The sequence below is a fragment of the Orcinus orca genome, chromosome 14, assembly GCF_937001465.1.
Source record: "Orcinus orca chromosome 14, mOrcOrc1.1, whole genome shotgun sequence".
NCBI lineage: Eukaryota > Metazoa > Chordata > Mammalia > Artiodactyla > Delphinidae > Orcinus > Orcinus orca.
This window is the reverse complement of record NC_064572.1, coordinates 86,785,514-86,804,376: the sequence shown is the minus strand read 5'-3', so window position 1 is coordinate 86,804,376 and position 18,863 is coordinate 86,785,514.

Sequence of the window (18,863 nt, the reverse complement as noted above, 5' to 3'; positions counted from 1 at the left end):
CTTACCTGAGTTAGAATTAGTCCTCTTTTATACTAAAAGGGGAGGGGGTGTGGTTGGTTGCTGCAAACTTCTTGGTGTCTGAATCCTTTGTTCCTGCCACTGTCCAGGCAAGTCAGGTCACCATGTTCTTGTAAATCTCCAACAAGACAAATGTTATTCTCTGTTCTGCAACATTTTATCTCTATATGAATGGACAAGTGTTTACATGCAAAGGTCAGAGCCTTGAGAATGGGCTCTCTGCCTATTTCAGGCTGTAGGCAACACACTTAACTTGTAGCAAAAGCAATAGAATATGAAGGTTAAAGTAAAAGAGGCAGATCCAGGATGGAGTCAGATTTGCTCTTCCCTGTTACACCCTCATCTCCTGCATAGTGTCCTCTCTGATCCATGGAGGGTGGAGGTGAAGGTGGGGGTCCCCGGATGTAGACAGAGCTTTATTGAACACTTGCAAATACTTGGGTAAATTCCACCCATAAACTCATCAGCTCTGTTCTGTAGAATGGAGGGTGGGTCCTGGTTGGGCGGGGGGCACTGGCAGAAGTAGGAGCAGAGAGGTGGGGAGGGGAGGCAGGGGAAGGAGGGGCTGATGAATCATAGACAAGAAGTGCTTTCTCTGGGGGAGAAAACTGACATATTGTAATGTTATTTTGTCCTAAAAGAGCCAGAAACTCTGCGAAGTCTGGCCAGAACCTTTCAGCAGAGGCACATTAGCTATTGAGCTTGTTTGCTGCGGCTCCTGATCAGGACTAGCTTGAGAACAGACCTGACCTGGAGGAGGAGGTCTCCTCAGTCACCAGCACTCTGGCTTCGTGAGAGCATTTGACTTTAGGAAATGTGGGCTTCTTACCTGCTTCTTTGTACCTCTTGTCCCAGGAATAATCCTTAGTTCCTTCAGATTCACGATGCTGGACCTAAACTTGACCCAAGAGGTGAAGGGCAGACCACAGGCCCCGAGGAAGCTGGCCTCAGAGGTGTGGCATCCTGGCGGGTGGACAGCCTCCTCCAGCCCTCGAAGCTCTCACACAGACAGCGGGGGCCTGCAGCCTGGCCTCCAGTGGGTCCTGGAGCTCAGTGTGTGGGGAGAAACCTGGAGGCCACGTGGGTGCATGGCAGAGATCCTGGGAGCCAAATCATCAGGAAATTGAAAGAGCTTGGGAAGAAGACCCATTTTCCATAAAGCAATCATTTTCCCACGTTAGCTAAGTTGCAAGGTTCAGTCACTTAGGACTATTTATCTGGGTATAAAATAACACGGATGAAGCCCCATTTTAAATCTTTCATGGATCATTTGGCAAAGACTTCCTATTTGATGTGTATCATCTGGACCACACAGTCTTGCTGAAAGGGACGCAGGCCGTTGCTGCTACAAACAAGAATCACAAACTCTCACTTCGGATCAACGACTGCCTGCCGCAGAGGTGGTGACCTTCGTAGCTTTTTGTGCAGTTAATCAGTGACTGGCAAAACTGTGGTCATCATCAAGATGCTTAAGAAAGGAGACAAGGAGAAGAAAATGGAGAAACTTAAGGGAAAATCAGATTGAAATACCAAAAGCCTCCGAGAATCTGTCCTGCTGGCTGGGCCGGGGAACCACCACCTTTCCAAGTGGGGATTTTGGACAGAATGATGGGATCTCACGCCCACCTTACCCCAGTCCTGCCCGCTAATGACTGTGCACAGCTGATACGTCACCGATCCCTGGGGCCCAACCCAAAGAGGCCCGGTAACTTGGGAACTCTCACCACCTGGTGATTCAGGTATTGGGGCTTGAGGCGGGCATCCCCCAAATATGCCTCAGTAGCATATTTTTTACTTTGAATTAAAGTTACTTAAGAAATGCACGAGGGACACTCTGACCCTCTTCTCTGTCTCACTGAAAGCAGGAAATAAATCTCCCATGTGAAAGTGTCCTCCCTACCACATCTGGACACCCTTATCACCCATGATCAGGAATTTAGGCTGAGAAGCCTTGTATGAACAAACCTCGTTACTTCTTTAATTGATGACCCTAGCCTACACTGTTCAGACTCTTCACTAATTGAGTACCCAAAGCCTAAGTTTCATTGTCCTGTCAATTCCTCACAACTTTATTATTTCTTTTTTTAAAAATTTGTATTGGAGTATAGTTGATTTAAACTGTTGTGTTAGTTTCAGGTGTACAGCAAAGTGAATCAGTTATACGTATACCCACTCCTTCTGAGATTATTTTCCCATATAGGCCATTATAGAGTATTGAGTAGAGTTCCCTGTGCTATATAGTAGGTCCTTGTTAGTTATCTTTTTTATATGCAGTAGTGTGTATATGTCAATCCCAATCTCCCAATTTATCCCACACCCCCCTTCCCTCCCTGGTAATCATAAGTTTGTTTTCTACATTAGTGACTCTATTTCTGTTTTGTAAATAAGTTCATTTGTACCTTTTTTTAGATTTCACATATAAGCAATATTATATGATATTTGTCTTTCTCTGCCTGACTTACTTCACTTGGTATGACAATCTCTATACCCATCCATGTTGCTGCAAATCCTGCTTTGGCCGCGTCTTAGGTCCCATTTCTATGAGACCTCTGTGCTTTTCTCAAACTTATTCATAATGGGAACAGCATCGAAGACAAACTCCTGCGTGAAAGAGAACTGAGCTCAACTGTTAGTCTGCCACCCACGAGCCGTGTGCCACTGGGTGAGTTTCTTCATCTTTGTCTCAGTTTGCCTCATCTGTAAGATGGGGATCATGGTACTACATTACCTCTATTCTAAGACGACTTTAAATCAATGGTATATTTTTAAATTGACATACATACGTAATGTATTTATTTTTGCCAGAAGACATTGTCAGTCACAAGACAGATCCCAATTTCAGAAACATTAAATTGTGACAAAATGCCCACCTAAGAAATGGAGGAAACTGTGTAGCATCTGTCTCGACTGAAATGAGCCACTGGCTATCAAGCGACTCACACCCAGCTCGGCATATAACTGGGGTGAGTGAGGGCTGCTCGCATTACTGTTATTGTTGTAACAACTGTGGACTATGGACATTGCCATCAGCTGGTCTGCATCTGAGTGAGGAATTCACACAGTGAGCAATGAAGCTATGGGGAAGCCTAAATGATACTATTTCAGGGGCACCCCCAAACGTCATCAGAGCCAGAGCTAAGCTTTTAGAAGGAACCTGTTACATTTTTCATTCATTTTTATTCACAGATTAATTTCGTACCTACTGAGTTGATCCAGTAGCCAGTGAACGGTCACAACTGTTCATACAACTTTTCTCCCATGTATGACAGTCGGCCATGAGGTGATGTTCACGGAAGCTGGCCAAATGTACCCTCCTCCCCTACCCCAGTCATTGGCTTCAGTAAGAAGGAGTCTGCTCCTCGGAAACTTCCGGGGCCAGGTCATCACTGAAAACAGGATTTCCCCGTCCCATGGTCCAGGTTCTCTGCTGGCAAGACCGCAGACGCCAAAGGCTCGGAGACGAACCATGGCTGCCAGATGGCGTCCGCACATCTCTGCTTCACGTGTGGAGGCCAAGCGGGCCCCCTAACAGATCCGAAAATCCATGTTTCTGGAGCTGGAGGCGGGGCAGTCCTGTGCTGGGAAGGGGCTCTGAGATGGCAGACCGTTTACACCGCACACCCGGGGCACACCAAGCACACTTCCTAAATCACGCCTCCTTCCAAAACGCATGTGGAGGCTCTTCCCAGAAATACCGCCTTGCCGGGGCCGTCACTCTGCCCTCGTAGCTTGACAAACAGCGGCGAGTGTTTTACACACACAGCTGAGACTTGCACGCACAAGGCATCTGGCTGGGTTGAAATCGCGTGGGGGTAAAGATGACTATGAAAACTGGGTCATCACGGACTTTCAGTTTTTAGAAAATACCCATTTCTGATCATGATGAGAGCGAGGACGACAGTGATGGTGGTCGTGTCCCTTAGACAGCTCTGTTTCCCCTACAGTTCAGATCTAAAATAATCTGTTTCCAGATACTGCAGTGGAACCCCAGAAAATAATAAAGGTATTTTCTGATAAACTCCTTAGTCTGTGGCATAAACCTGGAGCACTGACATGTATAGCTTGAGGCTTATTTTTAGATCCTCTAGAGAATGAATGTGTGTGAGAGAGAGTCGGAGAGAAAGAGCAGAGAGAGAACGGTTTAAATCATAATAACTTCATAAAACAGAGTTTTCTTGTAATATTCTTTGGTAATGTTGAGCTGAAAATAGATTTACAATCAAAATGGGCTTAATCTGATATTAAAGAATTCTCTTAAAATTCCCCGAACAATTGAGATTTTTTCCCCCTTTGGTTTATTTTGCGTTAGCTCCTCCAAGAGGCTGTGGATATAAAGAAATATATTGACGTTAATGAAAATGAGTCTTATGTTTCTTAGTCGAGACAGTTTCAGCTCCAGAAGATCTGCTACAAATAAGCCTCATGTTTAACTGAGAGGGTGCCTCTACCTCCCCAAGGGGCAGGTTACACCCAAAGGGACAGGACACGCATGACACGGGGCCTTTCTGACAATAACAGACCAGGGAGTAGATGTTCCCAAGGTTAATAGGTATTTCTGAGTCCACACCCAGAACATTTGAAAGGATTAAAAATCTATGTCATCCCTGAGAATGTGGCACCTGGGCACTAGGGTTCTGATCTAATCCTTTGATGACTCAGATCAGAAACTGGGAAATGGGTAAATTTTAGGAAAAAGCTCCACCAGAACTAGTGCCCTTTCTCTTCAGGAAGGCAGCCTTGGCATCAAAAGTGCGTCATTTTCGCTTGGCTTTTTGTCCTCATGAAGGCCTTTTCACATCTGGGGAGCAAATCTATTTCACTGCAGATCTATTACCTCGGTTGATGAGGTCTAATAAAAGTCCTTAATTAAAAATAATCGTATTAATGATAATGTCCTAATCAGGAGCCGTAATTACTAGTTTTGCGTATAAAATCATTTGATTTTGAAACACATCATCGCCCAGATCCAGCTGGCTTCTTACTGACCAAACTCATCACATAGCAGAGAATATTTTGAAGTAAAACCACAATACTGTAGACAGTTTTCTTCATGACTCACAGCATGTCAGGAGCTCCTGGTTTCGATGGAATCACAGTAGATTGTCTCTCCAGATCTGCACGTGGCGTCCGCGTCCCAGCCACACGGACTCCACTGAACCCAACTCTTGGCAATTTGGTCAACACACACATCTGTTTCCGGTTAAGCTCTACCCTGGTTCACACCGGCCATAGTACATTTCCCACTGCCTCCTGTGTGTCTTCACAATCAGATGATGCTTTGGGACACAGACAACGAATCACTGTAATTGCTCTAATATGGCCATCACCATGTGGCCAGATGGCTTAACCTTTCCCGAGGTATTCCACACTCCCGTTGCTACCGACCATGCTTTCCTTTGGTGAGTGGAAGGAAAATTTCCTCAGAGCAGGAGGTGCAAACAGAGACCCAACCGGTACTGTTGGTGGCCCCAGTGGTCCACACGGGGTCTTCGGGGATCACTCAAAGATGAAGTTTCTCCTGCGTGCTCACATGGCGAGTTCTTAAGGATGTGCTCAGCCCTGAGGCTTTGCAGTCACATGTGCGATGCCTGCTCCAGTGGCTTTAAAGGTAAATCATGACTTCAGAGGAGTGTCACAAGTGATTGATGGCTCTGAAAAGTGAAAGGCAACGAAGAAATGGACGATAAGCTGAGTATACCAGGCAGAATGTTGAATTCTTTTTTTTTTTTTTTAACTCTAATGACTTCATGTAAATCTGTCTTGGCTATAGAGGTTTATGAATAAACTCAGGGCCAAATTCTTAGTCATTCAAAGGTTCTGAGATTTCAGATTGCATATAGCCTGCTGTCGTGGAAGGATTCTTAAAGGATTACTGCTTTAGAGTTGCTTGGGTTTTGGCATCTTCCCCAGCCCTTTATTACATTTAGCAGGTGACACCGGAGAACAGTTTGCTTCGAGTGGCTCTGGGAGCAGCATTCTGTCCCGGAGGACCTGGGGGTGGAGTGCAGGAAAGAAAACCTAGCTGCTGATAACATCTTGAGTCTCACTTTTTGGATCTTGGCAAAGCACCTCAGATTACAAGTATATCTGTAATGGGTTGAATTGTATCCCACCTCCCCCGCAAAAAAGATATACATCTACCCAGAATCTGTGAATGTGACCTTATTTGAATGAAGAGTCTTTGCAGATGTAATTAGGAATCTTGAAATGAGATCTTACTTGATTTAGGGTGAGTCCTAAACCCAAGAACAAGAGTCCTTCTAAGAAGAGGAAGAAGGACAGAGACTTATAGTGGGATGTTCTCATGAAGATGGAAGATGGGGCAGGACTAGGAGTGACATATTTAAAAATCAATGAACACCAAGGACCACTGAGAACCACTGGGACCTGGGAGAGAGGCAGGGGACAGTCTCCCTCAGAGCCTCCTGCAGGAGTTCTCTCTGCTGAGACCTTGATTTTGTACTTCTGGCCTCTAGAACCACAAGAGAATACAGAGAGAACTGTTGTTCTGTGCCCCCCTGTCTGCCTACGGTCATTTCTTGCGGCAGCCCCAAGAAAAAAATACACTCCCTCTAATTGGTGTTGTGGCCACCTCCACCTCTATGAGAATTTTAAGTGAACGTAATATTTCCTTCCCCAGGTTTTTGTATTTGTATCACATGTCTGAAACCCAGGCTCGTTTCAGCAGGTAGATTTTTGTTGGCTAAAGGATGCCTCTGTGTTCTGTAGCCCTGTTTACAACACACCAGACCTCAAGGGCTCCCTAGTAGGGCTTCTGCCTTAGGTCAGATTCCCTGAAGCAGAGCCTGAGGCAGAGATTTAGATGCTTGTGGCTAATTACGGGAATGAGCTTCTGGAAACACCTTAACAAGAGTACTGTGAGCAAGATAAGAAAGGGGAAGGAGGTGAGAAAGGATATGGTCTCAGCTAAAGCCTGGCCTGCCCTGATCCAGGGGTGGGAGGTGGGAGGGAGCTATGGAGCGTACATCACACCCCTATGACCAGACAGCTGGTCTTGGTACCCCCATATCAGCCAGGAACAGTTCTGGCTGAGGAGGGAGGAGGGTGCACAGCCCCAGGGTGCTGGGGATTGAGGCAGTGGTGAGCTGTGAGCTGGGGGTTGGGCACTGGGGTTTGCATTAATAGCACCTACTACAGGGGGGACCCATAGATGATGGATTTCTTGGCAGACACCCCTCTGCCCTCTGTGCCCCTGACCCATCTCAGAACTGCCACCCTATACATAATTTTAGACCAACTAGGACCCAGCTATTCTAGGACCACTGGGTGATGCAGTGTCCCAAGACAAATAACTCCTCAATCCCCCTAAACATGGGTATTTGACGTTCCCGTGTTGGAGAGGTGACAGGCAACAACCACATTCTCATTTTTGTTATTTATCAACATTTCAAAATGAAACTTCAAGGGAATGGTGTGTTTTAGTTTCATCTGTTCACTCATCCATTCCACACCCACTGAGTCCTGGGCGTGGGGTTGGAAGCTGAGGATGTAACAGGTCATAGTGTACGCTTATTTTGCTAAAGAGCACAGAGACTGGGGCCGGGGCAGACCATGACCACGTCGTAGGGCCAGGTTGATACATGGCACCCTAGGGAAGTGGATAGGTGAGTAGGAGCAGGGGTTTTAGGAACCTCTAACTCTGGCAGACCAGAGGAGTAGGAAGATAAGCATTTGCCGGGGCGGGGAGGCATTCGCCAAGAGGAACAGAGAGTGGTGTGGGCAAAGCCTTGGAGGGTCCAGAAACTGTCGACTTTCCCGCACGCAGTGACAAGTCTGGTGGGGTAAGGATGGTGAACTAGGGTGGTGGTGCCAGGCGGGAAAACAAGGTGGGTCCTTGCCAAGCAGTTTGGTGATGACATTTAGGTCAACAGATGCAAACTTCCTATTGAAATTTGGAAATTATGGCAACAACAATACGAAAGTGTGATGTTTCCGTGAAGTTTTAAGGCAGCGTAGCTCAAAGTCGGATCTCAGATACTAGAACTGAACCACCTGCCTGGCTCTGACCTTGGGCAAGTTGCTTGAAGTGGCTCTGCCTCAATTTTGTCATCTGTAAAATGGGAGTCCTAAGGCGGTTGTGAAGATCAAAGGAGGATAGTGAAATGCTCAGGTCAGTGCCTGACCCGTGGTGTGTGCTTGGCATGTTTTAGCTGCAAAGAGCCTAGACCAGTGCCTGACCTCTTGCAAGAGCTCCATAAATATTTGCTGAATAAAATCTTGTGTCACATTATGCAACTTCACACACATTTTATATTTAAGGACATAATGTCTTTATGTTTTAATATAAGATGATTTTTCTCCAAAGGTACAGTTTTAAGATAGTTGCTCCAAGAGGATGTGTCTTATTGTTGTTGAGGTTCTGTGGCCTCCCTGGGGTGCCTGTGTGTCAGTGGGATGTGATCTGCTTCTCTGTGCCTGATGCACCAACTGAAAAATGTCACCCATGGGAGGAGCTGTGTCCAGGGAAAGGATGGGATTCTGCAGGTCCAGCCTTGGTCTACCATGGTGCGTTTTGCATGTTAAAAGATCTTCAAGGTCGGGACCCTTTTTATGCCAGTGATGTGGGGCAGGCCAGACCAGGATAGCAGATTTACATGTTGCTGCCCAAAGCTCATTCTTATGAAGTAGAAGTGCTTGTACCTCCAGAGTGAAGGCATGAAACATTAGAAGGTCCAGGTCGTAAATCTCTTTGCTCTCAGTGGTAGAACTTCTGATACTCAGCTAGTGTGCGTAGGATGAGTTGTCAGTATATATTTTTTCTCTATATATAGCTAGCCATTTCTCTAAAAATATAGCCTCGTTGTGTGTCTTGTGGTCTATTATTATGGGATCGGGTAGTAAAAGAGCCGTCATTATAAATGTGTGTAATGGAACAAAGGAGGTTGCCATGGGAACCTAGACTCTAAATTTCCAGAAATTTCTGAGTTTGATTCATGAACTTAATGTTTCAGGGACCTGGCTGTTATACTAAAGACAGAAAAAAATGCCATTTTAGGCAGCACTTTTCTATCTAAAAATCCCCCAAATGCTTTTTCTAAAACATTCTAAGAGAGTTTGATGGCATATGATAGAGCATTTATTTGACACACGGATAAGCAAAAACAAGGACTCCAACTTTGCAGCAGTGACACTGCAATGCTACAGAGCACATACAAGTAAACTATTGGGGTTTTAGCAAAGTTCAAGTTCTTTTCGAGTTGCTTCCTGGGTGAGAAGTACTCTGTGTGTCCTTCTGCAAACCTGGAGGACACACAGCTATTGAATGATCCTTAGTTCTGCCCTCACAGCAGAACTAAACCTCCAATGAGAGGCTCCCAATCCAAACACAACACGCTTTCATGATACGCTTTTGGAAGAAAGATAGCAAATTAGAAAGGGGAAGAAGGGAAGAAAAGTGAAAGGGAATTGAGTGAACACTTCGTTCCTAAATTGCTTCCACGTGGCTTTGGAGATCCAGGAAAGAACTTCAAGGAAGATGGGTTCTCATCCCCAGAGATGAGCCATGTCTCTTCTTTCTCACTCCAGGAAGTGGCTTAACCTTCCAGATGGACAGCCTTTCAGATGTTGGTCCAAGGATTCTAAGGTTCAAGCATGAAGTTTCCAGAATGGCTATGTTTCCCAAGCTGTCCTCAGACTGTGATGAAGCTTGGATTGATTCTGATCAATGAAGCTTGGATGATGGTCTGGGCAAGGGGCTGACTCACTGACCCACAGCAGGAAGACCCTTCAGTGAGAGCCTGGCTTCTTCCCCCCAGTTTGGTTGGGAGCCACATACAAACTGCTCCTGGGAATCAGTGATACCAGCATGCCCTGCTCAGGGTGTTCATAATTCACCTGCTTCAGAGACTCCTGCACCAGAGCCCACAGCATCCAGAGAGGGATTCCAGAGCGAAGAATCCAGAAGAATCAGGAGCCAGAAGCGAATATTTCATGAGACACATGGACAGTTGACCGACTCCCGAGTCGCCCTTGGAGTGACATTAGAATCCCCTGCAGTCAGCCTGGGGACACAGCCAAGTGCCCCGCTATGGTGCAGGCATGCGTGGGGCCTCACACGTGAGCAATACCCAAGGAGCAGCTAAAAAGGTGATGGGTTGAAATGCAACTGTGGGATATTTTGAGGGCAGGCGGATGAATGGTCAGGCAGGGGAAAGGTGGGCAGCTGAGCATTGAAGAGGAAGGTGTCAGAGGGCCTTCCTGCCAGGAGTAGCTGGAGACTCAGCCACACGCACAGGACTTGTTGTATTCGATTTGGAGGAGCTGAGAACCCCTGTCTTCTCAGTTAGTTTGTGTTGAATGTCTGGATACATGAATGAGAGCCACCGTTAAAGCACCAGGAATTTAGAAATTGAAAAGGTAAGTGTAAGCACAATGTGTTACTTCAGCAACTCCAAAGTGCTCACCATGCTCTGGAACAATTCTGCTCAGTTCAACCAAGAAGCGTTGGTCAGCTGTTACGGGCAAGGGCACGGGCCGCCCACTAGGGTGCCCATGAATCTCAGCCTCTGCCTTCGAGCAGCCCCCGATGGGGAGCTTAGTTAAATGGACATGACTTTGGGTTGAGGACTGAAGTGATGATACAGGCCATTCTGCTCCTGAGTTGACGGTTAAAGACGCCCACGTGCAAAAGGCCCCCAAAGCACGGAAAGACTGAGTGGGATTCAGCACATCTTCCTAAAAGCCTGGCACAGAGAGTGGGTCTCACTTTTCATTGCAATCAGAATTGGGGCAGAGGGGGATCCTAAACACAGGCCTATTACAATTTCCCTGAAACTGCCCAAGCCAGGGGGCAAACAGCAGTTAGAAGTAATGGAGGGAGGACATCCTAAAATCTTAAGGTGTTGCTTTTTCTAAAATTAAGCTACAGCATCTAAGGGGACATCCTTGCTGATGAAGAGACCCAGAAGCTCTAGGTGGCTTGAGATCCACTCACATGTCAGTGCTGAGCCTGAACCAGAACCCCCCCCCCCACCTCCCCAGATCCCCTGATTCTCAGTTGAACATTCTTTATATTGCTCTCATGTGTGGAACCTTGTTCAGTGTTTGTCCTTAAAAGGACACCATGGAAAATAACTTGAATTAGGGCCATGCTCTCCTTCCGGTGGTCTGTGTCACTTAGAAAAGGCAAAATTGTCTGGTCCCCATCATGCTCTCTGGGTCTTAGTCTCCAGGGTGAAGGGAGTACTCACGCTAGGACCATTGCCGTAGGCTCTAGGTGTGAGTAGACATCTCACTAGGGCATAAAGAAGAAAGACATCTGTGCCCCATGTGCTAGTTCAGCCAAGTACCCCTCGGGGAGCCCCTTGACAGATTCACATGTACTCCACTTTATCCCTTCCCTGTTGTGTTGCCCTGAAGATGACTCTTCAGTGATTGGACCAGGGGTCCCATGGTTGTCCCCACTTGTTAATCCAATCTTCCCGCCCTCTACATCTTGCCCACCAACGGATCCCCATCTCTGCCAGACACTTGCAGCAGAAGAGCTCCTGGGATCCTGTTAGGACTTTCCCTCTGAAGACTCCAAACCCACCTCCATGAGCTCCTAACCCATGATCCCTTCTTTTGTCCCCCCTGATGGTACAGAACAAACTCAGACCTTCTTCAGTGAGACAGACACTTACGTTCTTGATGTCATCCCCTGGATAAACCCCGACTCTTTTCTTCGCCAGGAGAGATGTCATGGGTCCCTTTAGCCTTTCCTTGGTGCTGAGCAACCACCCCCTCTCATCCGGGACCCCCTCCTTCAGACAGACGAGGGAGTTTGCCAGAGTATTTTTCAGTGTTGCTCAGAATTGGATGTAGGTGTAGTAGGACTGTGTAGATGGACGTCAAAAGTGGGCATCCTTTTCATTTTGGTGACCTCCTGTAGGATCCAAGGTAGCCAGTGCTGTGTGGGCGCATGCGTGCAAGCCCGTGGGTGAGGCCTGCCTAGCAGGCATGGATGCATCAGGCAGTGCCCCGCGACGATTTCCCGGACTTTCCGACTCCCTGTGATGAGTGAGAGAGACGGGAAGGCAAAGACGGCTGATACAATGGTGGTTTCCTCAGGACTCCAGGACTGAATTAATTGTGTACACCTTGAGGAAAGTGTGGAGAAAACAATAGGAAAGCTCCCTTTAAAGTCGTCTTATTAAGGGAGAAGCATCCTGGCCTCTCTCTCGCAGGGAACTTCCGATCGGCCTTATCAAACACGAGGTGCTTGCTAGATGCAACAGGTTCCTTCCTCCAGAGCTGTGTTCTCACATCCTCACACCCCCTGTAGGCTTTGAAATCAGTGTTCAAAGTGGACTTTCTGAATTCATGAAAACCCACAGGTCTGTAATTCATCCCTAATGGAAGTCAAACATGACACTGGTGAGATAAAACACGGTGACCTCCCCCTCTCTTCACAGTAGGTGTCTGTGGATAATAAATATTTTATTTTGCTACAAAAACAAATAACTAAACATACCCTCTGTGTTTGTTCGGAACTCGACAGTAGCTTTTGTGTGTTTACTCTATTTCAAAGCCGAGTAAGGAAACCAGAGTGTCACGTCGGTAACTGGGTGCACGCGTACAAAAGGAAACCAAAGCTGCTTTCATTCTCTACAAACCGCGTATTACAGGGATGCCAGCCAGTGCCCCTATGTGGAGGGACTTGGCCTTCTTCATCCAAGCCCTGGTTTGGGGTGCAAAGAGTAGCCACCACAAAAACAGGCAAAGGGCAATGATGTTTGGAATTCATTATCTCTTGACCTAAGTGGTTACGATCAACTTTCCATAACCAACGTTCACCAAGAAAACACCAACACATTGACTGACTTGGTGCCGCGTGGACCTCACCTTCCTGTGCCCAGGATGCGAGGTCTGAGCTCTTTGGCATCCTCTAGAGCAGAGAAAACTGAGTGAAATTCTCAGGTTACCAGTCTCCAGGAGGATTAAAGGCCAACTTTGATGGAAATCACCCTGTTTCATGGTCTCCATCATGCTGTAACAATTGTATAACTGTAGTATTTTAATAGCTTCAAGAAAGTACTCCTGATAAGTTATAAGCTTTAAATCAAATAAGTGGTCAGGTGAATAAAATGGGAAATACAGGCATCTGTCTGTTTATGCTGCTACCTTTGTGACTATTTGTGATTTGTCTGATCGTGAATGGTCTGAGCTAGTGACTACGCTGACAGTTCTTCTAGAATTCTATTTGACCTTCTGCTTCTCCGGTCATGTTGCTATGACTTAAGGACTGAGGGAAGATTTTCATGTGACTAAGTCTCCAGTGCATTTGTACAAACTAGTGGCCACATAGAATACTGCCCCTGGAACTCAATGTGGCAGCGACCAGAGTAGGCCAGGTCTGGGTGAAAAGAGTTGGCAATAGCAACATGATATTTAGATTTCATTATAGTCTGCCAGTTCCACCATTTCTTCTGGCTTTCAGAGTACATGGATCTGTGTGAATTCTCAGAACAGTACAGAAGAATGGCCCAACATATTGCCATCAGGGCATACCCTCGAAACATCTGCTCTACCTCTGCAATGATTAACTGTTCACATCAACTTGGAGGGTGTTTTAGATGAGATTAACATGTAATTCAGAGAACTTTGTGTAAAGCAGATTGCCCTCCCTTGTGTGATGGGCCGCATCCAATCAGTTGAAGGCCTGAATAGAACAAGAAGACTGACCTTCTTGAGCAAGAGGGAATTCTCCAGCAATCTGCCTTCAGATTGGAACTGCACCACTGGCTCTCCTGGGCCTCCAGCCTCCTGGCTCACACTGCAAATTTGGTCTTGCTAGCCTTTACAGTTGTGTAAGCCAATCCCTTGTAATAAATCTCTTTCTTTTTATATACGCATCTTATTGGTTCTTTTTCTCTGGAGAACACTGACTAATATGATCTCCTAGCCAAACCCAGTCAGAATTAGATGCTATCTAATAACAAAAACATAGTAATGTGGTTGCTGGCTTGTCGTTTCCCACTTTGCTTTCTGTCTTCAAGTGGCTGACACTATTTTGGGGAGATGGGGTAGAAAAAATAGCATTGGCTATAGCTCATGCTTGGGGTCCTCCCTCCATCCTTCTCACTCTTGTCCTCAGCCTGGGCTTATTGCTGTGGGCTCTGCTGCATGAGGTCAGCCAACTGGGGATCCTCACAATATCTCTCATGGTTTCCAGCCCTCCCACCACACCCCTGTAATTAGATCCTTTGTAAATAAGCTCTCCTTGAATTATTCTCATTTGAGTGTGTCATCTGTTTTCTGCTGGAATTGATGATATCCAGCTAGGATTTTTTTTTTTTAATATGTATGGGTTTTTTTGGACTGGAGAATGGCTTAGGATTGAGGCATTAATCATTGAAGGTCTAAGTCCACTTCTGAGGGAGTTGGCCATGGCTTGTAGTAAGCCAGCTTGTCTTCAGCGGAAAGATGGAACTAATTCCACTCACACTCGGGCTTATGAGGGATCCTCTGGCAAGCATTATGAGGTGACAACCTGGCTTTGCTCTCCAGTCTTCAGGAACAAGTCATTGCCCTGCTGTCCTCAGTCAGCCCTTGGCTCTGCAGAGTCCCAGCACTAGGAGTCTGCGGCCAGTGTCTTCCATCTTCCACCATGCCCTTAAATGTATGCACAGCAGCAAAGCACTTTCTAGAGACTCAACTCTGGTAGCCAAGGGAAACAAGGGAAAGGGTGTTTGAGGCACAACTGAAGATATTCATGACCTAAATCAAAGCAGAGTTTGGATTTTTAGCAGGAAAAGTCTCAGAGATAGACCTATGCCAAGGTCATTGCCAAAGAATGACAAAGGAGAGGAGGTCCAAATGTCACCACCTCCAGGAAGCCTCCCTGGGTCTCTTAGGCAGTCACGTCCATGGAAGATAATGTCCAGGATGGCCTCGTGGAGCTGGCAGGCAGATAAGCCTCAGGAGTCACGTCACTCTTCACCTTAACCTGGGCAGTGTGGTCTTGGCCTCTTGGTCTGAGAAATGTGGTCCTATCACATTGTCCCCATTCTCTGCAGTTGTCAGCCTTCCTGTGGCTGCCCTAACAAATTATCAAAAACTGGATGAACTCAAGCAACAGAAATTCATTTTCTCACATTTCTGGAAGTAAGAAGTTCAAAATCACTATCTCTGGGCCAGAACCAAGGTGTCCCCCAGCCCCCCCATCCTCTGGAGGCTTCAGAGGACAACCTGTTCCTCGTCCCGTTTAGCTTCTGGTGGCTGCTGGCATCACCTGGCTGAAGCAGCATCACTCCCATCTCCGCCTCTGGGATCACAGGGCTTTCACTCTTCCATCTGTGTAAAATCTCCCTCTGCCTCTTTCGAATCAAGACCCTTGTGACCACATTTAGAGCCCACCCAGATAATCCATGATCATGTCCCCATCTCAGGATCCTCAATTTAATCACATCTCTAAGGTCTTTGCCATAGAAGGTAACATTTACAAGTTCCAGATATTAGGACATGATATTCTGGGGAGACATTATTCTGTCTACCACAGTGTGTGATTGTGTTTGTGAGTGTGTATACATACCTACATACACACATATACATATATTTAACTATTTGAAATACCATATATAAATATCATCAACATATACACTTAACTTTACATAGATGTTTACACATATAAACATTATATTTTAATGTGTGTATATTGTATATTTAAACTAGGCTTCTCCAACTGAAATTTCAGCCCCTTTGCTATAGGGATTGAGTTTGCTGGTCCCTGTACCTCCAACACCTGGGGCAGAGCTAGGCGCATTGCAAGGGCTCTACGTGAACTTGCCGTGCACACCACTGACTTCAATATGGGATTGGCTTTGCAGGGGTAGCAGCGGTAAGCAGACTCTGTGGAGCTTCTCCCAGAGGCCTGGGAAAATGTCTCTGCCTGGGGCTGCCTGGAGGCGTGATGGACCGAGGGCTCCGAACAGACCTAGATGTCCTGCGGTCTGCTACCGGGCAGCTGGCTGGACGATGGCATCTGGAGGGGACCCTTTGCAGAGAGACCTCTGTCGAGCCCACTGTAGGCCAGTGCTCCCTTGCTTCAGCTGGGCTCTGATGTGGAGAAGAACAGTGTGCTGGGCTGTTCTCCGGGCCACACAGAAAGGCATCGGATGGCACGTGCCAGACCCTGGCGTGTACCCGGCCACCCATTCCTTGCGTGGATTTTTCTGAGTTGAACTATGCCACCTTGATTGTCCTAAGTTCCCCACACACACTGCGCTACACGGCCAGTCTCTTGGTCCTATGTGTTTAACTAAGACCCTAAATAGTCCTTTAATACAGTTTGGGGAACTTTTTTTATGTGTTCCAGTGGTTTATATCATCATTCTTAGTGTACTAAAATTTACATGCCCTTTTTTAAAAAAAAATAATATTGTCGTTTAAATTTTTGTAAGCTCCAGGGTTATTTTATGACCCATAAACTGACACAGTATATTAAAATCTTGGAAGAATTTAATATCAGCACAGATTATCCTAAAAAAAGAAAAACCCACACCTAATTCCTGGGTATTATAGGGAGAGAGGGGTATCAAGTATGTTAAAAGGTTTAATAGCTGTTAGAAAATTTTACTGCTGCTGTCAATAACTCCATAATATATTGGGCTAGTTAATAGGTCAATGGAACATATTTATATCTTGCTATAAACTGTTTACCCAAGAACGAACTAATTTCTAATGATAATGAAACACGGAGTCAATAAATATTAATTTTAGCATTTCTAATTTAAATACAATTTTTTACATCTGCCATAAATGTTGGGATGGCAGCATTAAGATGTGTATTATTGGTTTTGTGTACCAAGGGCAAATGTGTTAAAAACTAGCTGCGATATTTGGCCTGTAACACAATGTTTGCGACACAGCCTTCAAGGTGTGTGATTCTTTGTTATTCAACTCATAATATTACTAAGGATGTCATCTAAAATATTTGTTCCATCACTATTCATTTTAATATATCTTTGAAAATAAACATCTTTTAAATGCATCTTTTATTCCTGTCCTGCCCACGCAGACGTAGACAATGGACTTGAGGACACAGTGGTGGCGGAGAAAGGGGAAGCTGGGACAAAGTGAGAGAGTGGCATGGACATATATACACTACCAAATGTAAAACAGATAGCTCGTGGGAAGCAGCCGCATAGCACAGGGAGATCAGCTCGGTGCTTTGTGACCACCTAGAGGGGTGGGATAGGGAGGGTGGGAGGGAGACGCAGAGGAAGGGGATATGGGGATGTATGCATATGTATAGCTGATTCACTTTGCTAAAAAGCAGAAACTAACACACCATTTTAAAGCAATTATACTCCAATAAAGATGTAAAAAAAAATAAATAAATGCATCTTTTAAAAATATATCTTTTAAAATCATGGCAAATTTTTACATTTAATACATTTTGAATTCATAGATCACTTCTTTTCTTGATTCTAAAGCTTTTCACTTAATTAATTCGGTTTTGCAACCCAACTGCACAAACCCAGCAGATGTAAATCTCCCTTTCTGTGAAGGGCATGTTTCCGGAAGAAAAACGATGTTATAAATTGATTGTGTTTCCAATAGATTTGAGAGGTTAAGGGATGAATTGTCCATGATGAGTCCTTTTGGAAACAATAACACTTGGAAAGTAGATGTTTATAAGTTTTTTTTCATCCCACGGGGTCTCCTGAAGAAGGATGCACATGCACATAAAAACATACGGAGGGGACCTGACCATGGCTCTTTATTCATGGCAGGGAAGATGTCATGGTGGACAAGTGTTTATGGACCTCCCTCTGCCTGGCACGTTACTGGGCACAACAGCCAACCATCTGTCCATCCATCTGTCCATCTGTTTGTTCCCGTCATTGGCGTTGCCTCAGTCAGCACTCCACTCAAGGCCCCCTGGTTGAGTTTCACCTCTTCTTATTAATTCTCCTAATGCTGTTTGCTGGTAGAAACTGAATTGTGCTCCCACTTAGTCCCCAAAAGCCACAGGTTGAAACCCTAATCCCCAGTATCTCAGAATGTGACTGTACAATGAATGAGACTTTAAAGAAATAACTCAGGTAAAATGGGACCATAGGAAGCGCTAATCCAAGATGACTAGTGTTATCGTAAGAAGAGGAAGAGACACCAGGGATGCAGGTGCAGAGGGAACACAGTGAGAAGGCGGCCACCTCCACACCAAGGAGAGAGAACTCAGGAGAAGCCAGCTCTGCTGACACCTTGATCTTTGGACTTCCAGCCCCCAGAACCGTGAGAAAGTCAATTTCTGTTGTTAAAGCCACCCAGTGTGTGATACTTTGTAATGGCAGCTCTAGCAGGTGGATACACTTGCTAAATCATGAATCCTATTTTTAATTTTAAGAATATATCACTCTAGTTTTGAGAAAAGTATAAGTCAAAAATACTTCCATAGGTAGCCAGCGATTCTCAGCCCTAGAACTATTGGCATTTGGGATGGGATAATTTCTGTGTGGCAGGGGCCGTCCTGTGACATGCAGAAAATTCAGCAGCAGCTCTGGCCTCTACCCACTAGATGCCACTAACATCACCTGACTCAGAACAAAGTTGTCCCCAAACATTGCCCAATGTCCCCCAGGGTGGGGATGGGGGACAAAGCTGTCCCTGGTTGAGAATTGCTGAGGTGCACCTTCGTTGAAGACACAGACCCCCAGCGTGTGCACGTGTGCGCCGCAGGTATGTGTGTCCGTGTCCACGAGGATGCAGCACTGTGTGCACACATCATGTAAAGAAAGACAGAGAATAAACAGGGCCTCAGAAATCACCCGGGTTAGGCCCCTACTCTTCAGATGAGATCACAAACCCAGAAAGAAGGGCTTTGCCCAGGGCCATGGGGCTCT